Genomic DNA, 23,542 nt, shown 5'->3' with positions numbered 1-23,542 from the left:
ACACAGAGATGGTCGAGGGTGGAATTGAACTCGGGTCTCCTAGCTGTGAGGCCTGCGAGCTAACCACTCGGCATTAGGATTATTTATATATACTTATATTTGCATATAAATATGTACAGTATATAAAATCACATTGTGGCGAAAGTGTTATACCAAGGTATAATGACAGACCACTCAATGGAATTGAATAGAATGTGACATAGAAACAACACAGTGAAACATGAAAACCAACCGTCAAAAAAATCCCAAATGTCTGATAAAATCTGGCTTTTCTGTAGAACTTTGTTGTAGAAAGCTTGATTCTCTGCCCTGGCTGTCACACAGTTTTGTGCTTCTCTGTAAACAGAGACCCCTCCCACCACCCACGCTGCTTTGCATCACGGCCTCATCTTCTTGGCGAGGCTGTGCCCAGTCCCTATGATTACCGTAATGACCCATATATCGGTAGTTTCAAGTATTAATGAGTCTCTAGCTTCAGAAACGAGTGGAATTATTTAGATAGTTCAAGACTGATGGTAACCACTTCGATATTTGGAAACATTATTTTTTTCATAGATGCCGCTATTCCAGCTGACTTTTAATTTGGAAACAACAAAACCGTAACGTGGCCTGTGGGCCGGAGTTTGCTCATTTTTGGCATAGAAGCTCAACATGAAACGAGCACATGAAAGTCCAGCAGTAACATCACCAAGGTCAGGCTTTGGAGGCATTGCGTCATATCAGGACACCGCAGGCGTCCTGCTCATGTGAAAGATCCCCCCCAGGCTAACAGCGCCTCATTATTTCCTGCTGCCGGCCCACCAGGGGTCACCAGAGGTCGAGTCAGTTGCTTGTTACCAGAAAGCTTTTTGCTTTCTTTGTGTTTTTCCTAAGGGGAGCAAAGCTGAATGTGTATTACTGACCCCCCCATCTCCTCAAGACATACATACAGTATATATGACCTCATCATTGTCATGCCTCTGATTGGATAGCATCTAAACCCATAGGGGTCTTGCTCTGATAATGAAAGATAAGGGCTGTGTGCAATTTAAGGGTCTGCAGCCGACAAGGCCAGTAGCCTAACCGGTCGATGAAGGCAAGACGTTCGAAAGCTTCTCCAGCAACGACCAACCTTATGAATTTAGACGTCTGGCCTTCCTAACCATTCCTGGTTGTCATGTGTTTTCATGTTTACCCTAACTTCATGACAGCATGGAGTCGTCCGGGATCGCAAAAGGAGAGCTACAACTTGCAGTAACTAAAGTGAACTAAAGGGATCTAAATAATTATGACAGTTGTTATTATTATACTTTTAATTGTAGGCTTTACAGGAGAGATCTATTCAAAAATAGTCCTAAAAATAGTAGTTTATTTATGTATTACTTTTTGGCTACTTTGTTAATTTGTAAACACTTTGATCAGCAACAACACTTTATTTTTCAAGTGTGTTTATATGTACGTATATTGATATGATCATTTAAGTATCATTCGAATACCTTGACTATACTTGTATAGTATTTAAGTTTTAATTAGGACTGTCAATCGTTTACAATATATAATCATGATTAATCACATTTTTCGTCCATAGTTAACTCCTTTTTAATTGCAGATTAAAAAATAGTTTTTAGCTATTATAGGTAGGGATGTAAATCTCTATTTGGTGAACGATTTGAAACACAACTACAAGGATAACTACATCAAATGTTATGAAAGGAGATGTCAATTTTGGAAATATGGGCCATTATTACATAAAAAAATATAATATGCAATTAGGAATTCCATAGTTTTTGCATGTTCAATGTGAGTGGCGTTTTGTCCCAATTTGTTTGACAGTATTTGAACGCACCTTCTAACTTTGTCCCACATGGCACAGTACTACGACAGTACTACTATTACCATACTGTATTTTTGCTCTTTTTCTTTCGCCTCATATTTGTTATAAAATGCTGACACTATGTGGGAATTCATAAATGTATGATTTGATGAACTTATAGCGCTAATGTGCATATTTATTTGGTACACAACCACTCTGCAAAGCAAAGTCCAGGCTCATAGTGGTGGATGGTGGCTTCAAAAACAACATAGTCAGAAATCCCCCAGTTTTTGAATGCTTAATATGAGCGGCGTGTGGCGCACTTTCTTTGATTGTCCTTGAACGCATCTCCTCCCATCGTCACTCTGAACAAATAGATAATTCATTCATCTCAAACAGATGGACTATACTGTATTTTTTGTTTCAAATCACGTTTTCTCCCTAATGTTGATACTATGTGGGAATGCGTAAAGGTACATAAGATTTAATGGCTTTATTGAGTGCTAATATACGTATTTATGGTTCACAACCTCTTTGAAAAATGAATCTGTATCTGTATTCATTTCGTCCTTTTCATTTGTTGTTCTTGTAATAGTTGTACACAATACATAATAAGTAGGGCTGTCAAATGATTAAATATTTTAATCAGAATAATCACAGTTCTTAATGAATGAATCATGATTAATGACCATTAACAATTATGACTGAAATATGCCAATTTTTACTGTACTTAATAGAAAGATAAATGATGATATGTATTTGTATGTATTAAGAGCTCCAAATGAACTGAATATGTCAATCAAGCTAAAAGATGCACAAGTCTAAAAACCTTTGTCTATCATTAGTCCCTTTAAAAGTAATAGAACGCTCAAATCACACTTTAAAGACGCTATTTTGAGCAATGAGGGGTTGTGTTCACAGACATCACGTAATTTAAAGTAAATGTAATATTTTCAGTGTAATTTCCAGCATACTTAAATGTATCAATTGTACATCTGAATTAACCCTTTAGGCACCAGAGTTTGCATTATGAAGCTGTTTTTGTGATGTTCGCAGTGTCCCTGAATAAGAATGAGACAGGATGAACGAGCTTGAGAAGTGTGTGGGTTGAAAATACATCCAGTATATGGTGTTGGAATGGTACTGCTGTGTATGTTCAGATCATAGAATGAAGTGTCAGTGTCAGTATGGCGTCACATTGATGCTAAAATTGACGTGTAAAAACTTACTCTGAGCGCATAAAGACCACTGTCCTCGCACTCATGTCTGACTTCTTCGCACACGTGAGCACGCTTGACGATTACGAATATTGGCTGAGTAAGTAAGTCCGACACAGTGAGTCTATCGCCCAGACTTAATGATTTAATTTGATGGTTTTTTGGACTCCAGTTGTTTCACACAGCAATCCAACAAAACTTATGCCATTTTTAAAATGTCCTGTTAAGAAAGAATTCAGTCATTTATTTGTCAAAATCAACCACTGATCAGTTTATTCATTGAGTTGGAGCTACAGTATGTTTTTCCAGTGTCCACATCTTGTGCTAAATAAAACACTTGCAGCTGTTCCTCTTCCTCCTCATCCTCTTCCTCTGCAGGTCAATTAAAATGCAATATGCTATATAAAAAGATATAAACATAAATATGCAATATCAGTGTGATGACACTCAAATTAATACAAAAATTCTTCTCTGTGGCTTCAGCCAATGTTCTTTATTTATTTTAGGAGCCTGTCTATTTATTGAAATTATTGGTATTTTTTACTGTATTGCACCTCCAGACCTGGCCAAAGCCTGCACGCCACATCTGTCCCTTTTGCCTGATTGGGCCACATGATTGGAGTCAAATTCAAATACATTTATGTCATGCGTGGATTAAAATGATGATTTGAATATTGTTATGTGTGTACACCACTTACGTAGGTCTGTCATGCGTGCACACAGCTTTACAAAGATCATGATACTCACTCATCAGCTCATGATGTTTGCTGTGTTAGTCGCTCGTGAACAATGGCAATTAAAGAAAGAAAGGGCGGGTTCATGGAGCTGGATGGAACAACTTTTATAGCAAATGTTGATCCAAAGCTAGAGGAGATGGTGTTTGCAAAGATAGACCGCATGCCCTTGTATACACACAAGAAATGATGTACTAAAAGCTGACTTATCGCAGTCCTTACACCGTTAGATTTACTTATTTATTAGGTTTTACAGGGGTAGAAGCGTCCTTGCTTAGCGTATGCAAATGTCTCCACACTAAGGGTGTGGAAAATAATCAATATTAATCGATACATTGATGCGCATGCGCGCGATGCAAGTGCATCGGCTCAATCACTTGGGATGGATGCAATTGACAGGTGAAATCTAGATTAATCGCAATGCGTTTGTGGGTTATCGGTAAAATCCGATACAGGCGCCGTTTTATTAATGTTCAACTTCACCCCATATGCTGTTCCCCAGGCGCAATAAATGCACCATCATTATTTTTCGCGTTTTGTATTGAATACAGTTGGAAGCCGTGAGGCACATACAGCTACTAGTAAAACAGCATGGATGCATGCAAGCAGCAGCAAGGAAATTTCTATTTTTAACCCACCCGCAACGTTTAAATGGTATGTTTGGAAACACTACAGATTCGGAAACGGCGGCAAGCTCGACAAAATGTCCGTCATTTGCAAAGAATGCCGCGTTAAGAAGCCGTACAACGGCAGCACGGCAAACATGCAAACATGTTGAAAGTGCCACTTTAACTTTGCTGTTGCTGCGTACTGTATTTTTTACCGCAGTAATTGTTTAATTGTTTTACTCCACCACTGAACCACTGCTATCGTAATTGTATAGCCAATGTGAAATTGTGCGGAAAGTTGTTTTTGAAAAGTTGTTGCTGTTTTAAGATGGCAAAAAGAATGATCAGGAAGTGGTGCATAGTAGAAAAAGACAAACAGCACTTTAGTTGAATTTACTGCCAAGTGCCTAGAAGGAATAAAGCCAAATCCTTTTTGTAGGACCATACTGAATTCCATTTTTTTCCCTTTTTGCATCATGTTGAATTGCATCATATCGCAAGAAATTGCACCATATCATATCTGATTGCATTGATCTGAACTAAATCATTATGTATCGTATGGCATCGTATGGAATTGTCCTCAGTGCTGAGATTCACACCCCTACTCCACACAGAAGCACAAAGCAGGCTTTATTTTAAGGCTCTAATACAGGTGTCTCAAATTGATATGGGGGCCACTAGAGGAGTGGTATTCAACAAAAGAAAAGTGTTTTTAAGTTTTGTGTTTAGAGTATGTTATTCCCTGTTGCAGAAGTAGCAGTACAGTAGTTATCCTATAAGTATCTTTCCCATTTCACTGTGTGACAAGGTCACTGCCAGTTATGTGCTTATGTGCGTCTATTGTGGGTCTTCCATAACAAGTAGGGGTCCACAAAATATGGTCCTGCGAGCATTAGTTTGAGACCCCCGCTTTAAACACATGCAAACGCTGCCCCTCGCATATACAAACAGCTGCTTCTAAGGATATGGCAGGTTATATTTCTGAACATGAAGACTATTGTTTTGATACATTAGGATTGCTAAGCTTATTTTCATTTGCTTCATCGTCACTTTACACTTACCAATTATATCTTGTCAGTTGATCTTAAGCATAATTTCATTTAGCCTGTTGGCCTGTCCTCCACAATATTTTCTTTTAACAGATCCATCCAATTATCCATCCATCTCGCCATCCTGGCGTAAAATACGTTCACCTGTGATGGTTATACGGTAGTACATTTTAGGTTCATCCTGAAATGTATCTGAAATACTCTTCTTGCGAGTATTATATCGTATTATTACAGTGATAAACAATAAAAAATTGTTCCCCATCCTTTTCCAAGTGTGTCCTTTCCAAGTATCTTCCGTGAAAGGTTAGGTAAATGTCACCAATAATTGTTGGCCTGCCTCTTGACCTAACTACATCAAACCCCCCCACTGCACCTTTCTCCCTCCCTCCCCCGTCTATCTGCGCTAGTGGAGGTCAGGAAGGTCCTTGTGACTGATTCCATCCGTACAACGAAGGTTCTCATTGTGGATAAGGACAAATGTTTGCTGTAGGTAACCTTTCTCTTAGATTACTGATTTGGAATGGCTGACTGAAAGCTTTTGTACATGTGCAAATCTTCTGGTGGCCCAACATAAACCGAGCAATTTTTCTTAGCACTGACTGCTTTGGTTTGACCGAAGGTGTGGTTTTTAGTGATATACCATTAGAGTTGAAAAAGTATGGGGCTTTATGGTGTTAACTGATGAACAATCACTTTCGAGCATCTGTCAGTTCTCCTTAAGTGTCTTCCTCATTTGCTGTGTTACAACATCACTTTCCAGCATGCGCTACTTCCTCCTCGTTTGAAGACATTGCATTTTCTCCACGGACCAGATCGATAAACGCCAGAGATGATGAGATAACATCCTCTTCTTTTTTCACTCACCCCTCCACCCTGGCAACGTTTGGGATGGGGATACACACCTCTACACACATCAGGACGTCTCCAGCAGGATGTAATCCCTCTGCTTCCGCATCTCCATTTCTTCAGGTGCGCATCTGGCTTCACCACTTCAATGGCACTCATGAATTATGGAGGCCTGTCCCGCTTCTGTCACCCTCAGCTCTAATTAGTTTTGCCCGACACTTCTCATCACGATGCTCTGTGCAGCAGTAAATGGCTGCATTGCTCCTATAAAGCTAATTCCACCTAGCTGTCCAGTCCAGCTCAGTTCATAGTGGTGCCGTTTGTTTACTGCACGTGCTGGTAAGATGGTGACAGCTGTGTCCACCAGCATGACATCATGGTGGGGTGACACAGTGAATTCAACATTGGATATCCTTTTGTTGGTCTTGTCTAGCGCCACACCCTATTGGACAGGACACTTTCCAATTTAATTCAAACTGGAGTCGATACAAACAATTGCAATGCCAGCACTCCAATCGAACACTTAAAAGGAATCCCGATTTTATATATTTCCTGACTTCTATCAGAAAGATGGAGAAATGGGTGTTCCGTTTTGTCATTGTTCGGATGTTCGTCACTGAGCCATCTCAGTTGGACCCATCTGAGTTGGACAGCTAATCACTCCTCAGACACAGGTTAAAATGGTGACATATCTAGAAACTATGTGTTTTTTTCGTGCAGGAAAGCTGTGAGACCAGAGTGTGTTGTATTGGCCAAGATGGCCTCATGATTGTGCGATTGTGCGTTTCTGCTATCAAGAAGTCTTTAATGTGTCTTGTTCAAAAGCACAGGCCTTAAATATTCCATTCCTAACGGTGACTTCTCTGTAATCATTTGATGGTTTTATCTCGATTTTCGGGAATCAGCTGCTGCAACATCCATCCATCCATTTCCTAGGTTCATGGGGTATGCTGGAGCCTATCCCAGCTGTCTTTGGGTCAGAGGCATGGTACACCCTGGACTAGTTACCATCCAATCGCAGGTTGCTGCAACATTCATTCATTCATTTTCTACCGCTTATCCTCACGACAGTCGCAGGTATGCTGGAGCCTATCCCAGCTGTCTTCAAGCGAGAGGTGGGGTACACCCTGGACTGGTTGCCAGCCAATCACAACATTAATCATGCTGCAACATGATTAATGTATGATTGACTGACGGCATCCCATATGGCACATACTTTGGAACCTTGGTTAGTGTACGTTTTGCGGTTTTACGTCACATGTATGCCAACATTTTACTTCAATTGGCGTACATTACCAGGTTGGGTACAATATGCTGTGAGTCTTGATACAACAATAACAATAACATATTTTTATCATTAAAATTTCTGTTGGCGTCAGTTCGCATGGAAACCAAAACCAGAAGTCGTCAATTTTGTCACTCGCAGTTGACTCTTAACTTTTTCCCAACTAACACAGTTATTTATTAGAATCATTGATGGGTTGAGGCTGTTTGCCGTATTAAGATGGAATAGTCACTAGCTTGGTACAGAATATGTTGTTCAATATCTGTTTAATTTCAATATGAAGAATATAAAAGGCCCAGAATCCTTCAAGTTTTCAGTATGCAGTGCTCTGTGGAAAGGCTTGGACACTTGTAGCATAGTAGAACAACAGAGCGAATGTTCCCTTTTTATTTGTATTTATTTATCTGACGAGATGTATTTGCATGTGAGTGTTATGTCGTAAGCCAGTACAAACCCCGGCCTGTTCCCCCAGGACCTCAGTGTTTACAAACAGGTAAACTTATGAGTGTCCCGTTGGAGCGTTTTAGCAACACACTGATCCGCCTACTTGGCTGTATTTGCCGCCATTGTCTGTTGAGGCTGATGAACTGCCTGCCGTGTGGCCCAGGTGATCCCCAAAAGCTGCCAGCGGATGGGGGTAGGGTATGTCGTCTGGCAGAACGGTAGGGTCAGCTGATCTGCGATGAGGTGCAGGAGATTTATGATCCCAGCAGAGAAAGCTGTGTCTGCCGAGGGCCCGTAAGGCATAAATCAGGTAGAAGTGGGTCAGATTAGGGTTCATTTGCTGGCTGAAGATCTGTACCCACTTTTCCTGAAGGTGCACTCTATTGCTTTTGTACTGATGATGCTGTGCTTCTGCTCTTTAGAAGTGCCAGAGGCTGTCTTACTGCTCAATGTGTGAATGACAAAGAACAAGGAATTTTTATTCTTTGGTGCATCCTTTCAGTTGGTGTACAGTCGCAAATTTGCAATCGGGACAAGTGAAGCAGTGCCCTACCAAATCCAGCTGATGGCGCTTGGTGGAAAGCTGCGTTTAATGAACAAAACATACATACTGAAGACTGTCACTGACGGTCAAGGCTAGCATACACGGAAAAATCCAGTAACATTTACAAACAATCACACATTATAATTAGACTTTACAGCTGTAAATCTATTTGCTTTTATCACATAAAATCTAAACAGCACTGGCAAATAATTCTTAATAAACATAATGTCTCATGTTATGACTGATGTCTTGTATCTGATGGAGATATTGTGAACAATACTCGATACTATTGATACTCGATGCCCAACGCTGGTGGTATAGTTAGGAATTATTCATTCATTCATTCATTCATTTTCTACCGCTTTTCCTCACGAGGGTCGCGGGGGTGCTGGAGCCTATCCCATCTGTCTTTGGGCGAGAGGCGGGGTACACCCTGAACTGGTCGCCAGCCTATCACAGAGTTAGGAATTATTGAATTGCAAATGTGTTTTCTCACATGAAAATAGTCTTTTTGACTTTTTGCAATATTTCAATATTTAAAATATTTAGAAAACAATTGTTTGTGCCTTTTTCCGGTTCACTAATCAGCAGTAGAATTCAATCAATTCTCAACAAAAAAAGGGAGGAGTCTTTCAAGCATAACTTTCATGATGACACAATTTTAGCCAGATATATTTAACAACATAAACAACACAAGGAATTGTATTTACAAATATAACAGCACAATGTATTCACAATTTTCACATTTGTAAAGGGACTGTGTGTGTGCACGCCTATGTTAAAATTTCCCTTCAATGCCTAATCTCCTTTGCCAACATGGCTAGATGCCTTTTCACTTGCTGTTTGCTGTGCAGGGTGTATTTCAATGGGAGAGATGCAGGCCGAGTTAATTTAATATTCACTTCTGCCACCTTGTGGTCGTTTTCGTTGCTTAAAACTGCACTAAACATGCTGTTTTGTAGAGCTGCGTCATCACCTCTTTGTGCTTCTCATGCAAAAAAAAAACCCAAAAATATTTCGGAGTGAGCGGTCGGCTTGAAAGAAACATATAAATACATCTTTGGTAGTGAATGCGTTAACAAAGATGGCACACTATTGTACCAGTCCACAATGTACTCTATCTCTAACCCAAAGACAGCTAGAATAGGCCTCAGCATATCTAGCGCAAACAAGCAGTACAATGAAAGGAGGGCGCATTCTATTGTTTGGCACATAACAGTCCAGAATGAAAGGGGGATAACTGCACACAACACTAATCATAGTCATGGTGTCAGATGAGTAGAAGAGAAGAGATAAGTAAATACACACAGGGTAGCTACCAATACGACACAAAATAGAATTCTAAAATTGTTAAAATCGTGGATGTTCCGATCAGGGTTTTATGCTGCCGAAACTGATACCAATAATCCATGAGTGAAATTTTCTCATATCGATACCAATACTGATCACATACATGCAGCGTAAATGTAAATAATATTAGGGGTCACTAAGGTTTTTTTCTTTTGAGATATACTTTTACAAAATGAAAATGGCCAAGAGCTGCTCATTTTTGTAACATTATTTTCATAGCTTATTGTAAAGCAGGTTTGCCGCCCAGACTGAAGCCCACCCACCACGGAGTCAGAAGTGGTTGTAGAGGGCACATGCGTCATCTGTAGACCGATGCAGCCCTGCATGCACACAATGAAAGTTCCTCCTCCACTAAAAGTGTTACTTGAATTCCAATTCTATCCCTTAGCCCAGGGGTCTCAAACTCAATTTACTTGGGGGCCACTGGAGCTAGGGTCTGGGTGAGACTGGGCCGCATCAGGTTTTCCAAAAAAACAAAACAAAAAACGCATTTATTTAAAACAGAAAAATGAATAAACTTTGCTTTGGTTCCGATTTTCTACAATAAAAGCTCTGATAAAACATTCCACTGTTCTCAAATAGCTTACTTTTTATTTTTCTACACAAAATAAGATGAAAAATAAATAAACAAATCAAGAATAAAGAAAATCAATCAATCAGTAATAAATAAATAAATATACTAATAATAATAAAACGACAAATAATAAAAACTTAAGAAACCACATATAGTTGGTGTGTAGACAAATTCTTTTTTTCAGATTAAAATTAACAAAGCACTATTAGAGCCCTGTAGACATGACAAAACACGACTATTGTCACATTTATACTCTTTTTATTTACAACATATTGCGCAGGGTCTTGAGACACATGCTAACTCGCAAACTAGAGAGCGAGCGACCTAAAAGGTAGCCTTCAAGTTATTTCTTTTCAACTTAAATAGCCAAAAACTTACCACTTCCGCACCGATAGGGAGGATAACTATTAACAGTTATTTAACCTTTAACATGAACATTAATCAAACCTAATAATTTTTCCGGGTACATGATACCATACAGCATCCATATCAAACTTGCGCGGGCCGCACTAACATTAAACTTTTATATCAAGGCGGGGGCCTCAAACTAGTGTCCTGCGGGCCACATTTGGCCCGCGGGCTGCGTGTTTGAGACCCCTGCCTTAGCCCTATGCAATGTTTCCTTATTGCAATGTTCTATAGCAAAGGTAGGGAACCTATGGCTCGGGAGCCAGGTAGGGCTCTTTTGATGACTGTATCTGGCTCTCAAGCATTTCTTTTCCACAATAAAATGCATTTTTGTTAACATTTTAAAGTAAACCATCACAGAAATGACTGTTAAAAATAATATTCAAAATCAACAACTTTCTTATGCATTTTGATTCGTCCATCTATATTCTGCTGCAATACGGCCAACCATATCTATCTTTCCTGATGATATTTTCCAGGTCAAACACCAAAACTTGATTATTACTGGGTAATGCGGTAGTCTACCTCGGTCATTGAGATGTCAAAAAAACATGTAAATGTAAACTTTCCTCCTTTAGTCAAATACGTGTACTGAATACGGTTCAAAACTATGCAGCAGCAGAAGTTGCATTAATGGCAGCAAGTATTTGATTTATTATTAGACACTGCGCTGCTCACGAAAGTATGCTGGCCACACCCCATTGGCATGGGGTAGTGTGCCTGGTCTACATAATTAGAGCCCATTATATCTAAAACTGTTGGTCTTACATAAAAATGCACACATTTTATTGCATTCAAAATGTATATGGCTCTCACAGATACACATTTTAAAATATCTGGCCTTCATGGCTCTCTTAGCCAAAAAGGTTCCCGACCCCTGTTCTATAGTCTACCTCAGAACACCTTTTTAAAATAAAAGGTACAGATTTTACAAATTGTAGCATTTATTGCAAAACAAACAACTCTAATAGATAACAGCTTGTAAGCAGCGCTGTAAAAGCATTTATAAAAAATTGAATGTATCAAATATGCATATGGAATACAAAAAGCGATATCACAAACTTCAACAAATGTATAAACCTTATCAAGCATCATTTCAAGGTTTAAAAACCTCCCTGTTTTGTCCTCGCTCTCTTCTTGCCGTTGATGTTTTTGTCGTCTGGTCCCAGACGACACTTGGTTTCAAGTGGTCGATATCCCTGAGCAGTTACCCCTTAACTCTCGATTTAAGGAGAATTGGGACACCACTTGATTCTCCTGAATGCGCAAAAGCGAGGAGTAAGAGCCAAGCCAAGGGCCATGGGTAGAATTGGGATTCAGCCTTAGTGTCTGCATGCTCCAAAAATCCCTACCGAGGCGGTACACATCCCGAATTTTGCCTACACTTGAAAGTACAGCGGGTTGGGATCGGGGCTTGAAGGCGCTGCCTGACGGATGATCACAGCCTCAAGCTCACCACATGGTTGTTCCGAATGCTGCAGTGGGGGCGGAGCTGATCAGCGGAGCAAGTATCGGTCGTTCTTTTTCACTGATACCAGCTGAACCACCTAGTTAAAATTACTCTACAATTCTTAATTTTATACTATGTTTGAATTGTATATTAAGACAGCATCTTAAATTTAAAAAAAAGTGACAACACTGAATCCTGATTACAATGTAGAAATCATGTAGTTTTATCAAATAAGACATACATAGTACATCCAAAAAAATGAGCATAATGTTAGCCCCACTGCTACGCTCATGTTAGTAGCGTTAGTGGCTGTCTCAACTCTTCCGCTGATCTCTTAAGTACTTCTTAAATATGCACTTGTGTGTGTTTTGTGCATTACCCTGGCTTGCAGTACATTGGAGTTAATTTCCCAGTCATTGTTTATAAAGTACACAGTGAATGTCATGTGGCCCTTGAAGTCCCCACTCTCTCTGCAGGTTTGAGTGTACTCTGCACTTAAAGGAAAAGTGCACTACTTTTAAAAATGTTGCCTATCATCCACAATACTTATGTGAGACAAGAACACACATCTTTCTCTTATCTGCATTCTAAAGATAGGTCTCACTTTAAAATAAGGTACACAAAAATACAGTTACTGAGGATTCTAATGAAGAACTAATGGGTAATGGTTGGCGTTAGGGTTACATAGGTTTGGTCCTACTATTTTGGGTACCTTATTTAAATGGGATACACAGATGCCGCCTACAAAGACTGCTATTAAAACGCCTCCAAAAATCTCTCTTTCTCTCCAACAAGGTTTTATGACTTTATCTAGTCACCATGTAGTAACATGTATATTAATGATAACATGTAATACTTAAAGGCTGCACGGTGAGTGAGTGAGTGGCTAGCGCGCAGGCCACACAGCTAGAAGACCCGGGTTCGATTACCCCCTTGGGCATCTATGTGTTTGTTGTTGTTCTCCCCCATGCGTGCTTGGGTTTTTTCCGGGTACTCCGGTTTCTTCCCACATTCCAAAAACATGCTAGGTTAATTGGTGACTCCAAATTGTCCATAGGTATGAATGTGAGTGTGAATGGTTGTTTGTCTATATGTGCCCTGTGATTGGCTGGCGACCAGCCCAGGGTGTACCCCGCCTCTCGCCCGAAGACAGCTGGGATAGGTATAGAAAATGGCTGAAAATACTAAAGTATTTTGCTGTATTTAAGTCGTTTTAAGCATTACCGAAATTTGAATGCTTCCTTTAGTCGCATGCTTTCTTGGCTATGGCAGCATTACATTTTGTCACATTGTAGTTTAATTTAATAATGTAATATTGGGCGTTCTGTGAAGTTGATTGCACATGAGTGTGCATGTGATGGTGCACATGTTTCTGCACTCTCCTGGTGCCGGTTTGGTGCTGATGGGCTCCTTTTTGTCCACTTTGGCGAGTCATCTTCCTGCAGGCTGCCTGAGCTGACGTGGAAAATTGATTTAATGCAGGAGGATTAGCGCTGAGGACTGATAGCTATAGGCGTGCGTTACATTACCATGATTAATCCGCCATCGACACGCACCCCCCCCCCCCACACACACACACACACAGATAGTGATTGTATCAGGCTAGCACAACAGGCACACACAATGTCAGTGCAGTGAAGCTGCAGCCGTGTTTCCCCAAGTTGAGACAGTTTGAGTGCAGAGATAAATAATCTGTGCCAGGAAGGATGGCTCTTAATTTATTTGTCTGTGTTGCCGCACAAAGGGGCCTCGCGCATGGCTGCTGCAAATCAAACAAATGCAAATGTCCGTCGTCGAATGGAAATGACTGCCAAACATCACAAACGTCTCGCAGTGTGGCAGACGCTGCAGCAGGGATTTGTACTTGTGTTTGTGACAACACACATCATATTTTCTTCCATTTAGGCCCAACAGGAAGTAAGCGGGAGCGTGAAGTGTGCCACGCTAATGTTCTCCTCTTTGTGATGCTAATTCCTGCCAGCTTGCTTGAGGTGTGCGGAACCTTCACGAGTGTGCGTGTGTGTTGAGGGAAGAGAAACAAGTTCCTCACCACTTAATCCAATTTGAACATTTACACATTTATTGTGTAACATCAAATACGGAGGGAAGCTAACAGCTACCTTTTTGGAGAGATAAAAAAGAGAGAACCTTCATGTTGTGTGAAGCGATACTTGCTTTACTCCTCTGGGTGAAAAGAGACAAGGTTATGGAATAAATAACATCATTTTGCAATGGCATGGGTCGTTGTAGGCATGCAAATATTTAATTTTGTTGATTTGTATTTTACTAATTATGTTTTTTATTTTCATTCAATGTTTCAATGTAAAAAAGTAGTATTTTTTTATCCTACCAGTTTTAAAAGTCTACTGTGTCAGACATAATGCAGCATAATGCCATTGAGCATGGTGCTTCTATTTGTCTTCTATTTGTCCACAGCTTTGAGCACATTTTTGGTCTTACTTTTTTCTCTGAGTTCAACACGACAGAAATATGCTGATAGCCATTAACAAGCTAACGTGCTAACCATTTTTTCTCAAAAAAGGAGATATTTTTAGGCTTTTTTGTGCCTTGTGCTAACAATTAGCTGACGGAAAATGTCATCATAGAGAAATGAAAATAAAGTTATTATGTTTTGTGTGGGGCGGCATGGTGGTCTAGTGGTTAGCGTGCAGACCACACAGCGAGGAGACCAGGGTTCAATTCCACTCTCGGCCATCTCTGTGTGGAGTTTGCATGTTCTCCCCGTGCATGCGTGGGTTTTCTCCGGGTACTCCGGTTTCCTCCCACATTCCAAAAACATGCTAGGTTAATTGCCGACTCCAAATTGTCCATAGGTATGAATGTGAGTTTGAATGGTTGTCTATATGTGCCCTGTGACTGGCTGGCGACCAGTCCAGGGTGTACCCCGCCTCTCGCCCGAAGACAGCTGGGATAGGCTCCAGCACCCCCGCGACCCTCGTGAGGAAAAAGCGGTAGAAAATGAATGAATGAATGTTTTGTGTGATGTTCTGTAATGCGATGTGAGGCAAAGACACTCTTTCGGAAAAAAAAAACGTTTTGTCTGTCACGCAAACTGCAGCTGTCTTGCACAATACTCTCACTATTATATTGATTTTTTTGTTCTCTGTGGCACCGTTTTAGCAGTTTGTCTCAGAGGAACCCGCTGTGCTTGCAAGCGAACGGGTCTTTACATTTTTTTTTTTGCATAGAATTCAACATCTGGTCTAAGTCACTGACACGTTCAGTATGATAATTCTTCCTCTGACAGCCTTGAATGAGGCATGATGTCTCATGCGGTGAGCTGATGGTCGTTAGCTCGGAGCGAAATACGTCAACGTGCCGTGTGCAGGATGATCTCCACATTACCACGTGAGGAATGACGGCTTCAGGTTTCTACCGCATGTGTTAATTTGGCGATGTGACATAAATATACACGATTATTTATTCCATCTCCTGTGAATGAGGACGTCTGTCTCAACCTCGCGTCCTCACGTCAGACATTGTGGATGGCTTTGGATTTGAAATGAGCCATAAAGGATGATGATGATGATGATAAAAGTGGCCATCAAAGCCTCGTTCCTTCATGGAGCCTGGCCATCAATCTCAGCCAGTCGTTAAAATGACGGATATTTGTGTGTCATGCAAATGAACTGTAATCACATACATGACAATAAGCTCACTCAGTAAATTGTCGTGCTCATACATTTCATTCCTCACACTTTTATTTTATTGTTTTTGTTAGCCCACAGAGACAATGAAACAGTACTTGACATCTCAACATGACCCAGACTGCAATTTACCAATTCTCCACTAGGTAGCACAACCATCCACCCATCCGCTTATCCTCACGAGGGTTGCGGGCATGCTGGAGCCTATCCCAGCTGACTTTGGGCGTGAGGCGGGGTACACCCTGGACTGGTCACCAGCCAATCACAGGGCACATATAGACAAACAACTATTCACACTCACATTCATACCTATGAACAATTTGGAGTCGCCAATTAACCTAGCATGTTTTTGGAATGTGGGAGGAAACCGGAGTACTCTCAGAAAACCCACGTATGCACGAGGAGAACATGCAAACTCCACAATAACAACTTATGCTGTAATTGTATTCATCCATGAATGCCTATAGTGATGACTTTATGTGAAGGCGTGTCTTATATCATGAATGTACATTCTGTTGTGTGACGGTGTCTTTTGTGTTTTCTAGCTGATGTTCTTTACATGCAAGGCACATTGCTTACAAGTTCACTTTAAGGTAAGAAACTAATTATTAAGTTTCCATTCACACTGCACACGTATATATTAATCATTTGAGCCAGGATTTTCCAAAGTGCAACCTGGGGGCCATTTCCAGCTTGTGACTGTTTTTTTTTTTATTTTGGCCCTTAGCACTTTCTAAAAATACAGTTAAACAAGTAAACTAAAAGCAAAAATTGGAAAAAAGCAGTAATTTTAGAGACAAAATATTAAAAGTAAACTCATGATATAACAAAAAATTGCATGAAGCAGAACAATTAAAGGGAAAAAAGAATAAACAAAAATAATAATAAGAAAAAATATTTTTTTGAAAATTAAGTTGGTAATATTTTGATAATAAAAAAGAATAAATAAAACAATCAGAAAAATAATTAAAAGAAGAAAGATTAAATATTTGTTGATGCAAAAAAAGTATTATAAGGAAAACAAGTTCATACTAATAATAGGCTTTGTGACTAATAACACAAAGATAAAATATATTAAAAAACATCTAATCAAATCTACATGGCTTGGTTTAAAAAAGTGGGAAAAGTTTGACACCCCTGATTTGGGCGCATTCACTTAAAAAAGTCAATACTGTTCCACTCCAGGTCTGGAGGTGGCAGTAATCCTCATTTCTAAGTGCCAGACAGATTAAGACAACAAAAATTCAACAATGATAAAACCTGTGTTTTGTTCTATAGAATATCATAAAAGCATGTTTTCTTTTGCCATAGCTTTGAGCATTGTACTTTGTATATCCATGTGTTTTGTACACTAATTGGTGTTCATTTAGCTAATTTGGCTACAGTTTAGGTGCGACTGGGAATGGAGCTCGTACGTATGTACATAGACTGAGGAACTCTTGTATACTGTACACATAGTAAAAGAGCCAGCTAGGTGTTCTGGAGTTACTTTCAAGAAAAAAAAAAGTTTTAGTTCTTGTTGGACTGTGCCTGCAATGTGCTGACGTGCCACTCGCGTGTCGCTAAGAAACGTGCGCTGATTGCACATGCGTCCTTATCTCAGGTGACTTCCCTGCCGCATGGCTCCCTGTTGCTTGTGTGCGGAGGCGAGGCGGCAGAGCCAGCCAATGTATAGGCCGACGGAGGTGCGGCAGAGAGATTAGTCTGGGAATTGACACTGACAAATCTCATGCATTACGGCTTCCTGGGAGGCGGCTGCGGGCCGACCAGGCGGCAGGTAGCGCATCCTATGAATGACGTCGTCTTTCTTTAATACCCTGCCTGCAGCACATTGGCAAAAAGCGAGCCTGCCCACCCACCCGCCAGCCCGCCAGCCCGCCAGCCCGCCTGCCTGCCTCCTTTGCAGAGGAGAAGAGATAAGGCGGCCAGGTGTGCTCGAAGACATTTCATTGGACTAATGTGTTTACGGCCCTGCTAATGAATAGAGTGAAAGTAATTAATTTTTGCTCTTCCAGCTAAATAACAAAGCAAATACAGGCAAAACTGTTTCATTTCCCTTTGGAACTCGAACCCATACCCACCCCATAGAAACCCCCAGCTACCTATTGCATCTGCCTTAATGAGATAATACCAGCCTTCTTTGATAAGAAGGCCTACTTTTTGCTGTTTCATCCGCTTTGACGGTGTTTGGATGCAAAGTGAAGGATGCAGTCTGTACCCAAGAATTGACATTTTAACATTTCTATACAATTTTCCTCGTGGGATGTGCAGTAGCCCCACATTGGTAGCCCCACATTGTAACATTGGCAACAAGATTTTTAACACATAATTACACATAATTATATGTAATAAATAATAGTGTACAACAAGGGTGTCCAAACTTTTTCCAGCGAGCCCTGCATATTGAAAAATTGAAGGAAATGGAGGCCACTTTATTACACTTTGTACATTAAAGATACTGAAACCAATTCAATGTAGGTCAGTCAATGCAAAGCTGTCTGAGTAAAACAGCCGTGTTATGGATGACAAAGAAAACTAGTGCGATATATTAATTTATCTCATTATAATTCATTTGTTTTATTCCAATATGCCAAGGCCAATTATGGCCCCCATAATATGGTCCAAGAATGTGATTATGAATACATGTACCGTTGCACAAATAGCATGCATAGTTGTGCTACATGGTTGTCCGATGTGATGAACCTCCTTCTGGAAGTATTTTGTATTTCTTTCACCTAGTATATTAGCTTAGACCTTGTAGTGCCGCCTGTTGCTTTGGAATGGACTTGACAGCCTTCAAATGCGGACTTTGTCTTTTAAATATGATCGTCCACTCTATTAATGGACTTCTGTCTTTCCAAGGGGTGTAGCACAACATCCACCTCCCCCACCCCCACACACACACTGTATGTAACAATAATTCATTGTTTTTTGATTTAAAAACAAAGTGATATGTTTCGTTCCAAACTCTAATGATTTGTGTTTGGTTAATATTGACTTGGTCCTTCTAGGGCCTAATTGATTGCTTGATGAATTGCAACAACAACCTTCAGATTAATTCCCTAGGAAAATATCCCACTGCTGTCTATCCCAAAATTGTGTTAGTATAGTCCTTTCTTTACACCAAACTTCCACAACTTAAATGGGTATCCTGAAACCCTCAGTTACTTTGGCACGAGACAGACGTGATTTGTTGTTTGACTTCCCTGATTGTGACTGCTTTGAGGAAGTCTGATGTAGCGCGTCAAAGATGAGGCATTCTGTTATTTCTACACCATGAGGTGTTTAATCATCTTGTCGTTGAGTATTAAGTGTCCATTATCCGACTGGAATCTTTCTTAATAGTGTCCGAAATACCAAAATACATACACAACCAATGGAAGAGCCTCATTCACTCACTGATGCGCGGTGCGGTGATTCATTGGAATACCAATATGAATGAAACAGTCTAATGCATTAAATAATCATTCAAACTTATTTATTTGCTGGTATGATGAACACAGAGGTGTTCAGGCAAACTCGTAATTGTGATGAACTCATAATTTTTTCATGTACCCCCTATGACAATTGACATACCGCTAGTTGTACGCGTACCCCACTTTGGGAAACTATCCTCTGGACTTCATGCCTAACCCTGGTTACAACGCTATGAATACTAACATATTACAAACTACAAATAACTTTTTGAAAAATTTGTCTGCCGCTTAGCAGTAGGTGAATGACTAACTTATAACTTAGCTTTTTGATAACTGATTTAACAAAACTGTACAAAAGCTCAGGGGATCCCGGCATTGGGACCCTGGTACACCATTCCAATTTTTCTCTCCTATTGGATGCCCCTGGTTTTTATAATTATTGGACACAGAAGGTGTTTTCCTGCAAGAGGAGTAGCGTTCTTGGTGTTCCCTAGCAACAAAGTGTGTCCCTGGGATCTCTCTGGGACTTTTTTGGGCGTGTAGGAACTTGAGCATTCATCACAGCTCATAAAATTGTCCTTTTCCTCGACAGGCTGTTGATTCATTCGCCTTCACATTCATTAAACACAGAGACTGATGTTATAGACTCATCACAAGGCTCTCTTAAAAGGTGATGTCGCGCTGAAAAGTCCATTACTGAGGAGTCCAACGCTCGTTTCATGACGGTATTAGACTTTTTAACGGGAAACCTGAGTACTTGCGCCATGTGGGGGGTGGATTGACACTGTCAGAGAGCTATTTAACAATATGTTTATGATTGTGCTTGTACCAATATCATACTGAGAGAATTTTTAGCCTCTCATTCAACTAAATTGCCTATTTGAGGCCCACAGCTTACTCTGGAAATAAAATGAAACACAGTGCGCATTAGAACTATATGAATGAGAATTTGGGGCGCACAGAAAACTTTTTAGATATTGCAGAATCTGCACCTATTCCAGCTTTTCTTCCTTTGATTTGTACTTCCAGCCAAAACGGTCTGTTTGAATTTATTCCACCCACGGCCTGCCTCTGGGCATGCTGTGATTGGTCACATGCCCAAAGTGCCTCCTTACTATGAACCAAATAAGGAAGTCCACCCCTCTGTGACATCACAGAGGGCCAGGTTTACCACGCCTTTTAAAACCAAGCATTTTGAACTATCCCAAACTTCTTTCAGGGTTCACTTCCAAATGCGCAAACCTCATTATCTGAAACTTTGGCATCGTTTAACACGAGAATACAACATTCTAACTACATTTATAGGTCAGAAAAGTGGATAAGTCATCATAGGTCCCTTTTAACACTGTGTGAGTTCAGCTGTGTCCCTAAACTATATTGTTCACAAAACATCTTTGATAGCAGCCTATGTGCATGCTAATACGATGGCATAAGTGGTAGACTCTGTAGTTCTTCAGTTTTTTGTATTGATCACAGATGGAAACCCCCCCCCACCATGGAGCCAAAGAAAGTTGCAACTGCCAGCATTTTGATAATGAAGCTGAGAAACACCATTGAATTCAATAAATAACTCATAGCAAGTGAGGTCAGCAGGTGTGTATATATATATATCTATAAATTAGAGTACTTATCTTCCACTGTACATTCATGACCATTCATTTGCTTTTTTTGGTCCAGTTCTGTACATGTCGTTTCCCCTTATACACAAATACACTGAAATGAAAATTACTACAATGCTGTTGCAAAAGCAAATGTTTAGTATATCACTAACCTTAGCACAGTTGTAGAAAGAAGCTGTGCGAAAGAACCTCAGCAGCAGATGCAGCAGCGCTACAGAGATGATTTTTATTTTTTCGCACATAATGTTGGCTTCATCAGACTTTTTTTATGTTGGTGGTTCATCAAGGAGACAAGCTGTTAAATATTCATGAGTGCGTTGTGTTCTTAAAATAAGGCTCATTAGCACTCCCAGCCTCTTTTCAAGTTCCGCCTTTCTCATGTCACTCTCAAAAGAGCAACACCAGCTTGTTATTCATCCCGCACCGACTTGGCACTCAAAGTGGGTTAGGCAATAACGACACATGACGACTTCATTTGGACACCAGGACGGATATCGATCCGGGATGAAGTGTCTATATCAGGGGTGTCCAAAATACAGCCCGGGGGCCATTTGCTGGTACATTATAAAAATATAATATAGCATACATGCATTTTCTATACTCAGTATACTATACTATATATACTTTGTCCTCAGTAGGATTGCGGGTATGCTGGAGAAAAAATAATCTGGAAAAAAATGCTCATACTAATCATACAATTTTTCACCCATCTCACAAAGCTGAGATGCAGGTTTTTTTCATATATATATATATATATATATATATATATATATATATATGAAATATAAATAATATATATATTCTTAGCATATCTACATATTTATTTAAAAAAACAGTGTGACTGTGAATGTAATGAACACAATCAGGCCCCAATCTCAAAAAGCATTTGTGCAGCGTTACTGAGTGAATACCTTGTGATTGCACACCATTACAAGCACAGCTACCTTGTCTGCTCACCTTTAACAACACTCAATGGAAACATGCATGCTCGACCTGCAAGGTGTGATGCCATGTTTTGTGCTAAATTAAATCTTAGCAATGACCACACAATGAACATGATTATATTGACAATCAACACTAAAGACACAAGGTACTAAGGTCACTTTTAACTCATTCAATCCCAGCCATTTTTAAAGACATCCCTCTCAGTACAGGCCATTTTTGTTGATTTTGACAGATTTTTTTAAGGCACACAGGATATTGTGGTATTGGGTAAGCATGGTACATACCAAAAGAAAGATTAGACTTTCATCTTTTATCCAAAAAAATTGTTTCTACCTTTTTCTGTTCTTTACTAATCAACAGTAGAACATGGGTATGTTTAAGCATAATTTCATAATTTCAAAAGGGAGAAAATGACTTTTTATGAAAAGATACATTTCAAGCATAGCTTTCACTTTGACACCAACAAGACTGAAGTGAAACTGCAACTTATGGCTGTTTGAGTCAGTTTGGAATTGGTCAACATGTTCTTGAAAAATACATTTGGACATTGACACGGACTTCAGAGTCATGGATGTTTTACAAAAACAATTTATTGAGAAACCTGTTGTGCTTTTTTCACTTTTCGGACTTATAAATGTTGTTAGAATGTTGTATTCTTGTGTTTTAAGATGCTGATGATGAGGTTTGCGCATTTGTGGAAGTGAGCCCTCAGTTTAGAATGGCTCTGAACACTCAGTTTCAGAGAATGTTTTGTAACACTGGCTTTCTGTGATGTCACAGAGAGTCTGGCTTCCTTATATGGGCATGTGCCGTGGGCTAGATACGCTCTCTGTCGGTGTTCGTGTAAGCAGTAAGTAACAATTTATCAGTGTTCTAACTGTGGTTATTTTGTATATGTAATAGAACAAAAGCGGTTGTCTGTGTAACATTATAGAGAAACTTTGGACTGTCCAGTCTGTACATCTGGATCGAATTCAAAATTCAACACATATGGCTATATGTTAAATGCCGAAATTTTACAAAGATAAATCACCGTTTATTATCAACTCCTATAAAGTTTGGTTCGGCAGCTATTCGGAAGTCCTCGTGAGCATTTAGGAGTGTGACCAACCACAGTGGAGTGGCTGCAGGCAGGCCGTGTGTGGAATACATTAAAACAGACCGTTTTCACAGAAAGCATGGAATTCAAACAAATACAGCTCCAAACCTCATGAGTAACTATATCATCCACCATGGCACGCCCCTCACAGCGGTGTTGTTGTTGCTGTTGAAATGTGTCTTTAATAGTAGTCTACTCTGCCGTGGCCATGGTCCTTGTAATACCGCAATGGCCTCCTAATCCCTGGTCGTATTTCGCAGTGTCGCTCTGCGGCCTGCTGTATATTATTGTTTGACAAGACACAACAACAAGAGTTACCGAAGCAAAAAAGCTGTTAAACAACAACGCGGCCTTTCATCACCAAAGTCAGCCTGAAGAGTCTAAACAGATTTTATTGATATAATCAGCTGACACCAGTCCAGGGTGTACAGTGCCTCTCATCCAAAGACAGCTGGGATTGGCTCCAGCATATCCGTGACCCCAGTGAGGACGAA

The 23,542-nt window shown here is 40.1% G+C and overlaps 1 protein-coding gene across 8 annotated transcripts in view; it reads left to right on the top strand.

Annotated features, from left to right (window-relative positions):
* Positions 1-23,542, top strand: part of LOC131131733 (alpha-1,3-mannosyl-glycoprotein 4-beta-N-acetylglucosaminyltransferase C-like) — a 127,458-nt gene that overhangs the window by 6,054 nt on the left and 97,862 nt on the right. For 4 of the 8 annotated variants that reach the window (XM_058076703.1, XM_058076699.1, XM_058076701.1 and 1 more), the window contains exon 2: positions 16,515-16,562. The exons of the other annotated variants lie outside the window; for them this stretch is intronic. The gene's annotated coding sequence lies outside the window, so the exon portion shown is untranslated. The remainder of the gene's footprint in view (positions 1-16,514; positions 16,563-23,542) is intronic. 8 annotated transcript variants of the gene reach the window in all.

This window comes from Doryrhamphus excisus, chromosome 6, assembly GCF_030265055.1.
Source record: "Doryrhamphus excisus isolate RoL2022-K1 chromosome 6, RoL_Dexc_1.0, whole genome shotgun sequence".
NCBI classification, from domain to species: domain Eukaryota; kingdom Metazoa; phylum Chordata; class Actinopteri; order Syngnathiformes; family Syngnathidae; genus Doryrhamphus; species Doryrhamphus excisus.
Note: the sequence above shows the minus strand (reverse complement) of the source record. Positions and strands in the feature narration are given on the sequence as shown.